Raw genomic sequence first — 14,854 nt, forward strand, 5'->3', positions numbered from 1 at the left:
TAAGTTCTCCTCTTTCCCCTGCAGAAACCCAGCAGAGGATTCTCTCTGAATGTCTGTGCCAGTCACCTCCAGGGGGTTATGAAAACCTACTCTCGGGGCCACCAGTCAGAGCACAGAATTCCAGCTGGCACCAGTACACATTAAACTAGTACTTGATGAAGTGGAGTGATTCGAGAACAGGATTATCAGACATCACCTAATGGTTCTGATTATAGGTACACGAGTTGTCCATGTAAGAGTTCAGGTACAGCAGAGCGTTTAAACACTGCATATGTAGGAGGACACAACCAGGGTGAACGATGAATGTATTTCCACCAGCCTCTGGTTCTGCTGCAAGCTGCAAGCGACTGCATTTCCCTGGACTAAGGAATCACCGGAATCACCGCTAAGCCAAGCACTGGAACCATAAAGGAGAAAGGGTGACCTCTGCTGGTGAAATGCGTTTTTATCTCGTGTTCCCCAACTCTGCAGAGCAAAGCGATCAGAGTGGGAGGAGGCAAGGACATGACAACATCTTCCCTGAAAGAAAGATCATTTTTTTCCACACCAATAATTTTTACAATCTCATCAGCAAAGGGTAGTTGTTGGTTTGGTTCAAGAACTCTTTAATGATGTGTAGAAATGAGGTTTTTATTGTGTTTAATAATTATTCCCTAGAAAAACAGAAAGAAGTGCTTCCATCTGGAACTCGATAATTCATTGTATTCTCTCTTTTTCTGTTTCCTTTCTTGTTTTGACACTCCACTGATGAAATGAAGAACTTGTAACCAGTAATGAAATGTGAGCACTAATTAGACTAAATGAAAGCGGGGGGGGGGGGGCCTCCCAAACATCTCATTAAGATCTGTATTTATTAGCTGGATAAATCCACATTTTAGGAATTAAAATTTTAAAACACTTTCAAATAGCTTTTACATTTAACAAATCAGTGTGTTCTAAAAGAAACGGAAATAAGTCACTTTGCTTTAACTTTGAGATCTTAGTATAGAATTGATCTTCTGTATATAAAGATAATTAAAAATGAACCTTAATGAAGAATGAGATGGGAGAGGGAGTAGGAGGTGGGGCGGTTTAGGGGTGGGAGGGTGGGCAGGGGGAAGAACCACTATAATCCAAAAGTTATACCTATGAAATTTATATTTATTAAATAAAAGCTTTCTATAAAACTAAATAAAAAATTACTTTAAGACTTGGCAGCACTCAAAACACAATCATTTCTATAGTGCTTTCATTTTGTTACCTGAGTTTGCCCCCCAAATCTCTCTCATCATCTTTTGATAAGCAAAAGGCACGTGTTGTGCTACCAGTTCTCTGATGGTGTTCAATCATTAGTCAGCATTTCCCTGATCACTGTCAGCATTTTATTCTTTTCGCTTTGCCAAGTTTAAAGTCAAGCACTTATTCCTAGACTTCCAAAGAAAAGCTGGGCGAGGTCTTTTTTAAAATCTATTTTTTAATTGTCCAAGGCTGTTGATCATGCCACTGTGATGTCTGTGTAATCAGATTTGTCGGGGACGGGGGGTGGGAAGAGAAGAGGAGACACACAGGAGAGCAGACTTGCAATCCTACTCGGAGTTATAGAAACCGGATTGTTTGGGTTGGGGGAACTTCTCTCTGTCGGGAATCAGAACTATGGAAGACATGGGTATCCAGTAGAGTATAACCCACGCCCTAACTTTGTGGAAAGAAGTGAAAACAGGTCCCATAGGGTTCATTCCCAGCATGGACCATGATCTCTTCTTCCCCTTGCTTTTTCGTCTAATAAATATGCTTTCCTAGAATATCAGGGAGATGTGCAATTCCTGGAAAGCAATAGTTTTTTTCTGTGTTGTGAAAAAGAAAATGTAGACACTGCTACGGTTTGCATGTGACCTCCCAAGTTTGTTCAAAGCATAATGCCCCAAAGTGTCAGTGATAGGAGACGGGACCTTCCCAAAGTGAGGAATGAATGGATTCATGTCGTTATGGCAGCAGCGGCCCCTTGGTTTGAGAGTGGATTTGTTATAAAACCCCGGTCCAGCCCCTATGGCTTCCCACTTGTGTGCATGCATTCCCCCCCACACACCTTCCACCACTGGAGGACAGGGCAAGGCTTCACCAGGTGCCAGCACCTTGATATAGGATTTCCCAGCCTTCAGAACTGTGAATAATAAGCTTCTCTTCTTCATATACTATCTAGCTTGTGATATTCTGTTACAGCATCATGAAACAGAATCCAGGACAGCCCCTGAATTTAAGAAATTAATTAATTGTAAATATTATTTTTATGTAAATACCAATATCCACTCAAACTTTTTAAAAAATGTTAAATCTACAAATTCAAGTAATTGAACCTAATAGTAAGAAATAGTAATGATGGAAGGAAAACATACACACACACACCACATAGAGCCTAGCAAAAGAATGCTTTAACGTTGGCATCATTCATGTTGGTGTTCAATACATGATCATTAATTAAGTCTACCTTTACAAGTGCCTATGTCATTTATATCACTCAATAATATGTATTTAAACACCGACTCTGTACCACAGACTGGTCTACAAGTTAGGGAGACAATGGCTAATCAAATCAAATACATTCCTCTTCCTTCTGGAGCTTATCATACCATGCCAGACATCAATCAACTGTCCATATCATAAATATAAAACTACAACAATGATAAGTGCTATAGCCAAGAGGTAGATGGTGCGACTACAGCAGTGTTTCTTAAACTAAAGATTCTATTTTAAAAAGTCTTCCGTATATTAGGCAAACCCAGCATTGTTGAATTTGGGCCTAGGGCTAAAAAAATGTAAATCAAAGAACCAAAACCAGCCTTTATAGATACAACATATCCCAACATACTCAGGCATTTGGCCAAAAAGGTGCCTGACTCCATTTAGATATATTTGTTCAGCATCTATGCTGTGCAAAGTGATCTTCTCAAATGTCAGTGGGAATGAGAATTATCTGTATAGATTCTGAGTGTGCAGGTTCAGGTAGGGCCTGAGATTCCACATTTATAAACAAGCTCCCAGGTAATACCACTGCTTCCAGTATCAAACCCTTGTCTAGCTCCAGCTCAGGTGGAGATGGTAAACTAACATGGCTCCTGGATCCCTACCCCCATGCCCAAGCCCCACCCCCTTCAACCTCCCCCCAAAATCTAGAAAAGTACAGAAGAGAAATTGTGAAAATCTTCTGAGTTGACTGGGATATTTGGGGTTGGTAGTGGAGTAATTTCTTTGTCCTGAGGTGAGAACCAACCCAAAAGGGTTATGGGAAAATTAAAAACTTTAAAAATTGGTGGAATTGTACTCCTGCTTCCCCCACGTCCTAGCACCACACGTCCTAGCACCATGGTGCAAACAATGCCTGCAGGTGCCAGCTTTGTGGTGCAGATTAAGCCCCAGCTTGCAACACTGGGTATCAAGGAGCTAGCATTGCAGAACAGAAGGTTAAGCTGCCACTTGCAATGCCAGCAACCCATGTCTGAGTGCCTATTGGAGTCCCAGCTACTCTGCTTCTGATACAGTTTCCTGCTAATGTACCTGAGAAGGAAACAGAAGATGGCTCAAGTGCTTGTGTCCCTGCCATCATGAGGGGGAGCAGGATGGAGTCCCTGTCTCCTTGTTTCAGTCTGGCTTGGGCTTGGCTGTTGCAAGCAATTGGGACAGAAACCAGAAAATAGAAGATATCCCTTTCTTTTTTTTCTCTTTTCTCTCCTCTCTCTCTCTTCTATTCTTTCTCACTCACTCGCTCACTCTCTCTCCCTCTTCCCCTCCCCCCACCCACACTCCATCACTCTTTCAAAAATTTTTTAAAAAAAGAAGAAGAAACAGTGCCTGCACCCCACCTGCCAAGACACAGAGATCTGGTCCAGATGTCCTCAGAAGAAATAGAAAATCCAGGAGGACCAACTGACCTCTGGAAATTATTTCCAGGACTGGAGAATTACGAGCTAGTCTTGCTGGTGGGTCTCAAACTTAGCCGCACATGGAAATCACCTGGGAAGCTTTAAAACCACTGATGCTTAGATTCTGCTTCTAGAGATTCCAGTGAAATTGACTTGGGGCCTGGCCTAGGAATTAGGACTTTAAAAATCTTCTCAGGTGAATGATGTGCAGCCAAGATTCAAAACCACAGAATTCCAGTGTCTCTTGTGAATTTGCTTCTCTCCTGGGGGCAAAGAATGAAGAGCTGAGCTGAGGGGTTATTTTGTGGGATAAGGAGCAACTGAATATAATTTTCTGATGTCAGGGCTTTCTACTCTGAAACTCATCCACCCCCTGAGTTCACTGAAGCTAATAGGACTGAGGTCCACCTTTCCCCAATAGTGCTGCCTGAGTAGCCAGTGTCCGCGAGGGAAAAAATGAATGTATACATACAAAAATAACAAGATATTTCAGTACAGCCATTTCAAAATGAAAATGACTTCCTGAATTAAAATTCTAAGAGAAGTAGAAATATTAGAACAGATAGACCAAGTATATTTAGTCAGCCTGGTAAATAATATTAAAAGCTAGAAGAGGGGCTGGCATTGTGGCACAGCAGATCAAGCCTCTGTCAGCAACACCAGCATCCCATATGAGTGCTAGTTCAAGTCCCAGCTGCTCTACCTCTGATCCAGCTCCCTGCTAATGCACCTGGGAGAGCAGCAGAAGATGGTTCAATTGGGCCATGAACCCACATGGGATACCCAAATGAAGCTCCTGGCTCTGGGCTTTGGTCTGGCCCACCCTCAGCTTTTGTGGCTATTTGTGGAGTGAACCAGCAGACCAAAGATCTGTCTCTCCCTTCTCCCTGTAACTCTGCCTTTAACATAAACAGATAAATCATTTTAAAGATAAAGAATTTGGGGACAGCGCTGCGGCACAGCAAGTTAATGCCCTGGCCTGAAGCGCCAGCATCCCATATGGGCACCGGTTCTAGTCCCAGCTGCCCTTGGGTCCTTGCACCCACATGTAGAAGATGGCCCAAGTCCTTGGGCCCCTGCACCCACATGGGAGACCCCGAGGAGGCTCCTGGCTCCTGTCTTTGGATCAGCGCAGCTCTGGCCATTGCAGCAATCTGGGTAGTGAACCATCGGATGGAAGCTTGCTTGCGCTCGCTCTCTCGCTCTCTCTCTCTCTCTCTCTGCTTCTCCTCTCCCTGTGTAACTCTGACTTTCAAATAAATAAACCTTTTTTTTAAAAAAAAGATAAAGAATTCATCAGAAGCAAAAAAAGAAGAAAAAGAAACCATAAGAATCAAGCAGATGGAGATGACGCTGTGGCATAGTGGGTGAGTCCGCTGCCTGCAGTGCCAGCATCCCACGTGGGCACTGGTTTGAATCCTGGCTGCTCCTCTTCTGATCCAGCTCTCTGCTATGGCCTGGGAAAGCAGTAGAAGATGGCCCAAGTCCTTGGTCCCCTGCACCTGCATGGGAGACCCAGAAGCAACTCTTGGCTCCTGGCTTCGGATTAGCTCTGCTCTGGCCATTGTAGCCAACTAGGGAGTGAACCATTTTTAAAAATTAAGAAAGGTTAGGAAGAAATACTGAAAACATGGCACAAATGACATAACAAACTAGAATGATATAATAAATGTCATTTATTATAACAGAGGTGAATGCATTGAGCTCACCACATAAGAACTGACAGGATTTATTTTTTAGATTCTGATGCATGCTATTTACAAAATATATGCTTCCAACATAAGAACATACAAAGGTTGAAAACAAAAGAACTGAAAATGACATCTTGGGCAAACATTGATAGGAAAGCTGACCTACCTATGCTAATTCCAGAAAATATAATCTCTAATTAAAAAGCACTACTGGGACTAGAGTACCCTAGGACACAGCAGTCCCATCCCCAAGTATAAACCCAAGAGAAAATTACACACATGTGCGACAAGGGACTCGCAAATGACCCCCAACTGTCCCTCTTTCTGGGGACTTTACTCCTCTGCCACAGCCTCCAGCCACTTCCTACACAAAGACCAAAATGGGAAGTTATGTCACTGGAAACATGCTGGGTACAATCCCTTTTGAGAACAGCCTTGAATGGGGACAAGGGAAGAGGAGAGAAAGTTTCCACTTCAAAGTGATGTATAGAAAAGGAAGTCAGGAAAACAGAGCAAGTGAACATTTCTTTCTTGCTTTGGGATGGAAGGTGACATTACAATAGTGAATCTCATTTAGCTGGAGGCTGGCAGTCACTCAGCCATTGTCCAACCACCTGCAGTCCAGGGGCCCCTCCCCAAGTCAGTAAGTCCTATTTCCTCCAGATTCACTTTGCCTTGGGGCACTCTGATAAATGGCCCATTAGCAGCCCACAAAGAGATTAAGAAACAATTCCATTTAAGAGGATGCACAGTTTCACCACAAGAATCCTTGGATCAGAATGGTCTGCCTCTGCTATCTTGCAGGAACAAAAGGAGCAAGGGTTTTGAGGTCACAGTCAGCCTGACCATATTTTGTTCTTATCTCCCATAATGAAATTTAAATAGCCTGCTATCGCTAAGTAAATAATTGGCACCATAACAGCCTTCTGGAAGCTTTTAATTATGTCAAACTTGCTCTTCAATTCTAAACATTCCTTACAACTGAATGATATTTAGAGCTTTGGTGTCTTCTGGGCAGATGGAGAACGGAACACAAAGTAGGATAAGAAAGCAGGAACTTCCCATCAATCATGAAAGCCTCCCACTATTCCCAGACCAGAAAATGCCCCAGGTGAGGATCTGAGCGGTGAGGGAGGAGCAGGGGATTCCCTGGGAAGCAGAAGTCTGGATTTAGTTCCTTTGGGAACTAACTTGGGTCCCTGCCCGGCTTTCCCCTTTGAGGCAAGGCACTCAACAACCTCTCTGGATCCCATTTTCCTCCTGTGCACACCAGACGCTGCAGCCAGGGTGTCCCCTCCCTACTGTTCCAGGTCCAATGGGCATTAAATAAAAATCTCAGGGGCCCACTGTTTTGGATTAGGCTCCTGCACCATACCCTAACACACCAGGCTAAAAATCAACATGGAGTCACTCCCACTGAGGTTCCACTTCCCGAAGCTGAAACTAAGCTGCTTATCTGACCTCCTGAGAAATCAGGATTTGAGAGATAACAGCCAAATTTCCCAAACCGGCCAGTTTTAGTTGGCTTTAATCCTTACAGTAGAAGGTAACCCAAGTCAGCCGATCACTTAGCTTTCTATTGTTCCGAGTCCCTGTCCCCATTTCCGAAGAAAAGTAACTTTGAAATGACCCATCTGCTTTTTGTTCTTTGTTTCTGCTTTCTCCAAGTCCTTCCCTGTCTGTAAAACTAGGCTCCTCTGCACAGGTCCTCAGAACACTTATTCTATTGTATGGAAGTGCTGATTGATGCTAGAATCAAAAATAAAGCCGATAAAGACCTCAAGTTGTCATTCTGCCCTACAGCATAGGCAGTGGGCTATCCCCAGAGTTCCAGATCCCTTCTTACCCTATGTCCAGGTGATGAAGGCAGCAGATAGGATAAAACTGATTACATTTGAGAACTCAAAGGACATGCCTTCCCACAGCCCCTACCTGACTCCACCTGTATGCCCACCTGCCAATCAGGCTACATAACCACTCCCCTTTGGAAGTGGATAAAGGGCCTGGAACACAGTGGGCCTGGCCTTTTCCCTTTTTTCCCCTTTCCCACTTCCCCCTTATTGCCCTTTGTTGCCCCCCACACCTTTGGAGCTCATGGCCTTTGGGCCACCCTTGCTCTCTGCCTTAGCTTTGGGACCTGTGATAAGCTGCTTGTGGCCGCTCATAACTAAACACTTGCTGCACTCCTGGCCTGCTCTCTGCTTGGTATAGACCCCAACTTAATTTCTAGACTTTTCTTTCTCCCTTAGTTAGAGCCCTCACTCTCCCATGTACTTCTCACACTGAATAAAATCCTTAAAACTCACCATGCTGCCTGGTCTATTTGAGCCAGTATTCAGAAGTCTTATCTGAATTCCTGGCAAGAACCCACACAGCTTATTAATTTCAGAAATATTGATAAGCAAAACGGTTTCACAGGGATCCACTTTGGTCTGACCAATGTCCTAGGGTCTTTGTGGAGAAGCCTCCTTGTGGGGTAGCCAAATTCTGTGACATGCAAGACTCCAGGCAACAGCCAGATGCTGCTAACCCGAGAAAGGCTTGCCTGAGGCAAAGGTGGCCATGATCAGAACCTATTGGAAAAAACAGTCGAAACAAAGCAAGCAGATTTACTGAGTGCGGAACTTTCCAGAGCCTTTATCTGAGACTCTCCTAAAAAGAGACACCAAAGTATTTGGCTACGAAAAGCTTTTTTTATTTATTATTTTTTTTTTTAAATCAATGCTGAGGTCTGGCATGCCTCGAAAGTGCTGGACCAGCCTTATGACACGACTTCTTCACTCACTGTCCTCTTCAGAAAGTACTCAGCCTTGGCTGCAGACACAGCACCACCTGCACCTCCTCCCCAGAAACTTCTGTCTTATGGAGCTGGGGGCCAAGTGCTATCTGCAGCTCCTCTAGGATCCGAATGTGCAACCAGCAAGGAAACAGGAATTCAGGGAGCCGGGGAAGGCACCTGCTCTTCCCATGCCTTTTGTGGAGCAGGAATGGGGAGGGCATCCCCATCCCTAGGCCAGCGTTGGGGAACAAACCCAAGAAAGCGTTCATCTCTTCACCCAGAGTAGAAACACAAACTCCACAAGTCCCAGTCTGCTGGGAGGGCCTCCGCCTGGGATCGAGTAGTACAGCAATTCCTAACAGTGACTCAGCCAGGATTCTGACCTTAATCATCCTCCTTTAAAACCCTGCGGACTTCTCCAAACCCTCGCTGGGCCTCTGTGTCTATCCACCCATCAGAAGAGCTGCCTTTGCCTCCCATCCTCAGCCTCTTGTGTGGCTCATCATGTGTTACTGCAACAAAAGACCTGGGACTGGGGCCTTTATACAAGAAAGAGATCTATGCAAAGTCCAAGCCTCAGGCAGCCACCTGTGCTGGGGCTTCATGCTGCACCACATAGCAGTGGGGATGGTAGCCCGTGGCTGGAACACACAAAAAAGAGGGCAAGCACTTGGCGTGGCCTTGCTGTGTAACAACTCACCTTCGAGGTAACCAATCCACTCCCAAGAGACCTGGCCCTCTCCCAAGGGACAGACACTAGCCCCTCCTGAGGGTGGTGACCCTGAGACCTAAGGACCTACCACTAGGTGCCACCTCTTAAAAGATCTACCTTGGGGCCGATGCTACGGCATAGAGGGTAAAGCCGCCGCCTACAGTGCCAACATCCCATATGGGCACCAGTTCAAGTCCCAGCTGCTCCTCTTCCGATCCAGCTCCCTGCTATGGCCTGGAAAGCAGTGGAAGATGGCCTAAGTGCTTGGGTCCCTGTACCCATGTGGAAGACCGGAGGAAGCTCCTGGCTCCTGGCTCCGGATTGGCTCAGCTCCGGCTGTTGCAGCCATCTGGGGAGTGAACCAGTGGATGGAAGACCACTCTGTCTCTACCTCTCTGTAACTCTTTCAAATAAATAAAATAAATCTTAAAAAAAAAAAATCCACCTCTCAATACCGTTGCACTGAGGCCCAAGCTCCCAGCACATGAGCCTCTGTGCAACAAACCATGGCCTACCACAGCCTTCTCCACTCTCTAGCTCCTGTATTTTCTAATTCCTACGGGCCCAAGCCCCTCACTTGTCTCAAACCTCCTTCGGGGTTCACTTAAAGTCTGGGCTCTGCACCAATCTCCCCTCTCCTGACACCCACTCTTTGGGAGCAGGCTGGAGGTTTCATCCCCCAGCAGAGGTCACCAAATCCTCTTTTAAGGAACAAGCAAGGAGTCAGCAAGCTAAGGTCGGAAAGACCAGCGACCTCCCTCGCACACCGCCACCTCCAGCGCCCCACCCTTCCCTCTGGGGCAGCTCTTGTCAATCTGTTGTACGACTGCCCCTCAGCACACCCAGGCCCTGGAGGAGCCACCTCCTTCAGGTTCCTGAATGTCTGCTGTTGAGAAGCCACGTTCTTCCAGGAAAAATGCCACGCTGTGTTTCTCATCCTAAAAGTAGTAATGATGACTCACATGCCCACATGTTGCCAGAAAAAGTTGCAGCCTCAGGCTAGGTGGGCTGGTGTGACTCGCCACTCTGTCCCAGCGAGCAGACCACGTTTCTTAACACTGGGGAACAGTGTCTGTCCAGAGCTGGGCAGATCTGACACCAGGAGCCAGGAGCTTCTTCTGGGTCTCCCATGTGAGTGCAGGGGCCCAAGAATTTCCACTCCTTTCCCAGGCCATAAGCAGAGAGCTGGGTCAGAAGAGGAGCAGCTGGGACATGAACCAGTGCTCATAAGGGATATCCACCAGGCAGGTGGAGACATAGCCTACTAACCCAAAGCCCCGGGGCCTCACAATTAAGAATTTTGATAAATGCTTTGAAGGAAACAAGTAAGAGGCTAAACTTTTTGCCATTAAAAAATACTTGAATATCTTAACATTTTAGTTTTAAAATGTTTAAGATTTATTTATTTATATGAAAGGCATGTTACAGACAAGCAGAGGCAGAGAGAGAGAGAGAGACAGGTTTTCCATCCACTGGCTCACTCCCAAATGGCCAGCAACTGCTGGAGCTGCACCAATCCAGAGCCAGGAGCTTCATCCAGGTCTCCCATGCAGGTGCAGGGGCCCAAGGACTTGGGCCTTAAAACGTTTTTAATTTTAAAATAATTAATTTTGAAAATAAATTTTAGGGTCAGCTTAAACTCAACAGCTTAAGTCACTGATTGGGACACACTCATCCTTTAACAGAGTACCCGGTTCCAGTCCTGGCTCCTCCACTTCCAATGCAGCTTCCTGCTAATGCACAGGAAGCAACAGGTATTGGCACAAGTACCTGGGCTCCCGCCACTTAGGAGACCCGGATTGAGTTCCAGGCTCCTGGCCTCAGCCTGACCCAGCCTCAGCTGCTGCAACGAGCCAGCAAATGGAAGCTCACTGATGCTCACTCTCTCTTTTGTCTTTCAAATAAGATGAAAACAAATTGAATTAATACAAATTGAAAAAACTAATGATTTTCAAAATGACCAATCTATTTTTTAAAAAAATTAGAAAATCAGTTTTAAAAGAAGCTAAAATAAAGAAGACTCTTACTGTCGCTCACACTCAATGACCAGGGGGATCAGGGAAGGGCCCTTCAGCCCCTGAGTGGAGCAGGAAGGGAACATCCTTCCAGGACAGGGAACAGCACCCTGGGCAGCCTTGAGGTGTAGAAGGACCTGCAGTCTGGAGGGGAAGGGGCCCGTGGCAGGAGGTGAGCTGCAGGAGATACGCACGGTATGTTTAGGTACATGAGTTTTAAATTATCCAACAGAATTCAGGGACCAGTTGGTTATTATCCATAAGCTACTCAGATTCAAAATCATTAAATGCCTCGGGTTTGTCTACTTCTCCCATAAGCAATAAAATTCTTCACTTTGACTCTTTTTAAGAGTATCTCAAACCATAGTCATGCCAAGACAATCCACCTGGACAGATGAAAAGTGGGACAATATGTTGAAAGAGAATCCCATGAAAATTCTCTGAAATGCTAATTTTAATGTGTTTGCAATTTCTTTCAATCAAAGACACAAAGCACATCTATAGATGTCATTTTCGTTTGGGGGCAGGGGTTGTCTCTTTCCACCCTTTTCATTACAAGATTTTCATGGATTTCTCAGCAGAGAGGGGAAGATGCAGAAGGAAGCGGGGCAGCAAAGAGCCATTTTATACAACTTTCGAAATAGAAATCTGGCCCCTCCTTCTCCACTCCCCATAGTGTGGTTTAAGCCTCCCTCTCTCTGCTCCCCACACTTATTTCTGCTCCTTTCCAAGAGGCCCCACCGCCAGCCACAACTTGTGTGTTTGCCTCCAGCCCTACATTTATTTGGCCCCAAAGCTAGAACATATGCGGGCAAGACTCCTACACACAGAAGATCTGAAAGGGCTGTATAGATGGGGACCTGTCTTTCAGCAGGGAAGGGAGGGTCAGAGGGGCTAGTCCAAGCAGGTGTTATTCTTGGGAAGTATGACAACTTTCACACAAAGTCTTCCTTATTCAGAGCTGTTGGGGAAGAAAAACATGCTTTGAATCCTCCTGTGTGCTGCCTTTAACCCCTTGCCTCCCGCAGAACACCTCCAACTACTCAGCTTCAGGAAGTTGGTCTTTGAGCATTTCCAAAAGTAACTCCAACCTCAACACCTGGAGAACCAGGGACAGACAAGGCAGGTGGAAGGCACAGTTCACTCATGAGTGGGCTGGATTGACATCACTTAGCCAGCCTTATTCTTACCCTGAAAAGCCATTCCAAAAATAAATCATTCACTGTATGCAAGTGGGTATTAGGGTGTTAGAATTATCTTCCAAGGGGTCTTTCCAACATTGCCAGGAGCTATAAGAAAACAAAAAAAATAAAGCAAATTAACTGGACCTTAAAAATGTTTACTGATTAAGTGTCTACGGAAAGTTTCTTATGATCTAATGGAGTGGTGGACGAGGGGAATCCAACAGAAAGGAGGACGAACAGCACTGGAGTTAACCTTAAAAGTCTAATAAGCTGTAGGATTCAAAGAAGAATCCTCCATTCATTTGAGGATCAGGCTTGGCTTCCCAGAGGAATTTTCTCTAGATTCTGTTCTGCTTCTTAAGCCTCAGTGTTGAGGCAGGTATTAAAAGAGATGGGTGTTGCCAAGGTCAACTTTTCTTGGCACTTCAACAAGGACACATCATGGCATTTGCACAAGAACAGGAATTATCAGGGTTCTGAAATCCTAAAAAGAATGTCTGAGATTCTAGAATTTCAAGATGAATGTGCCAACCAGTTGAACCCAGACAAAGTACAAGTTGGGGAGGTAGCAGGTGGGTGTACCCTGGATTTTGCCCCACCCCGTATTACTGTTTCCCTTCTTGCATTGGGTGGAAATATGTATGCAGGAAAAACATTCAAAGCCTCAGCAAGGGTTCTCTGGTTCCTCCCATGCTAATCTAGGGCACCACAGCCAAGCTGCCTTGTTTAGTGAGAAAGCATATAAAATAGAAGAGGGCTTATGGTCAATGAGGGAATGTGCTCTTTGTAACCAAACAGAGCCCCTGAGAATTATGTTTGGACCAGGAACATCACCTATGTCACATATGACTGGGTAACCTCCCCATGCCACAGCCCAGACATCACAAATCAATCATAGCACTCATTCACACCAAGCCCTGATGTACCCCAGATTGCTCTCAACTAGGATTTCCAGAAATCCACTACTCGTCAACAGGACTTGGTGCAAGAGATGAGATGTTAGGACCATCTGAGACTTCAACTTTATAGCAGCTCACTGCATGAGAGACTTGTCTACCTAGGAAAAGAACCACGAGGCAGGTAGCAATTAGGGTCTTGGTCCCTGCCCAAAAGGCTTACGGAAACACAAAGTGAATCATTAAGAAGATGCCACGTCCTCTGAAACACAGTGAATTTTGTGCATACAATCTCCTAGGGATCACTAAATAAATGACTCACTTGCATTTTAGGTTGAGTTATAAAATAGATGTAAACATAAGGCAATCCCAACGTTGAGAGCACTGAACTCTGGGGGTTAAGTGAATTTTCAAAGGTTTGCTGAGGCTTTCCTTAAATGCCAAGCTCCTCTCCCCGGAATGTGTTTAAGATCTTAAGTACCTGACAGGAAGGGAAAGGAGGAAGCTGAATAAGTATCAACTCCATTGGCATTTGGAAATGAATCCCAAATGATCACAAGGCAAATGTGATTCTGTTTGCACAAGTCTTCTCCAGCGGAAGTCCTCCAGAAACAACTCGACTCTTTGAAACAACCCCACACTGGGCTTGGCACCCAGGGCCTTGTTACTGGACGGCTGTCAAGCGTGAGCCAGAGGCAAAGACAGAAACCGATCCTTTATCACTGAAAGCAGGCAGGAGGCCTCATCCACAAAAGCACAAGTCAAACACTCTGAAGTCATTCTGAGTTTTCGCCCAGGCACAGAACACAGCCGTCCTCACTAGCTGTTACCAGAAGGTCAGCAGGACGATGCCCAGTTCAGTTTGGAGCACTGGTTGTCAAACACCTTTCCAGGAGGTGCCTCAGGGCTGCCCAGCTGGGAGCAGGAGGTGAAGCAGACAGGACTGTAATCCAGCCCTGCAAACACACGTGTGTGCGTGCGTGTGCACACACACACCTGCTTCCATCAGCACAGCCCCTTCTCTCATCTCTTCTACAGCTCCCGCTCCTCCTAAGAGTCTATTTGCAAAGAAAGGGCTTCTCTGCCAAGCAAAGATAAGTTTCTTGGGGCCGGCGCTGTGGCGCAGCGGGTTAAAGCCCTGGGTGCCAGTTTTAGTCCTGGCTGCTCCTCTTCCAATCCAGCTCTCTGCTATGGCCTGGGAAAGCAGTAGCGGATGGCCCAAGTCCTTGAGCCTCTGCACCTGCATGGGAGACCAGGAGGAAGCGCTTGGCTCCTGGCTTCAGATCGGCCCAGCTCCAGCCGTTGCGGCCATCTGGGGAGTGAACCAGTGGATGGAAGACCTCTCTCTGTGTCTCTACCTCTCTCTGTAACTCTGTCTTTCAAATAAATCTTTCTTTAAAATAGAAAAGTTTATTTCCAATTGTTGATATCATCTATTCTAAGACACAATCAGGGCCAGCGCCGCAGCTCACTAGGCTAATCATCCGCCTTGCGGCACCAGCACACCAGGTTCTAGTCCCGGTCGGGGCGCCAGATTCTGTCCCGGTTGCCCCTCTTCCAGGTCAGCTCTCTGCTGTGGCCCAGGAGTGCAGTGGAGGATGGCCCAAGTGCTTGGTCCCTGCACCCCATGGGAGACCAGGGTAAGTACCTGGCTCCTGCCATTGGATCAGCATGGTGCACA

At 46.0% G+C, this 14,854-nt stretch overlaps 1 long non-coding RNA gene across 3 annotated transcripts in view; it reads right to left on the reverse strand.

Moving 5' to 3' along the window:
* LOC149127273 (uncharacterized) overlaps positions 1-14,854 on the reverse strand; it is a 141,801-nt gene that overhangs the window by 120,300 nt on the left and 6,647 nt on the right. Inside the window, exons 2-3 of one of the 3 annotated variants that reach the window (XR_016231436.1) lie at positions 12,284-12,382; positions 11,080-12,054 (exon numbers count right to left, since the gene is read on the reverse strand). The exons of the other annotated variants lie outside the window; for them this stretch is intronic. This is a non-coding gene — a long non-coding RNA (uncharacterized LOC149127273). Of the gene's footprint in view, positions 1-11,079; positions 12,055-12,283; positions 12,383-14,854 lie in introns of those variants that run through there. 3 annotated transcript variants of the gene reach the window in all.

This window comes from Oryctolagus cuniculus, chromosome 3 (assembly GCF_051225735.1).
Source record: "Oryctolagus cuniculus isolate XC-2025 breed Fujian yellow rabbit chromosome 3, ASM5122573v1, whole genome shotgun sequence".
Taxonomy (NCBI): Eukaryota; Metazoa; Chordata; class Mammalia; order Lagomorpha; family Leporidae; genus Oryctolagus; species Oryctolagus cuniculus.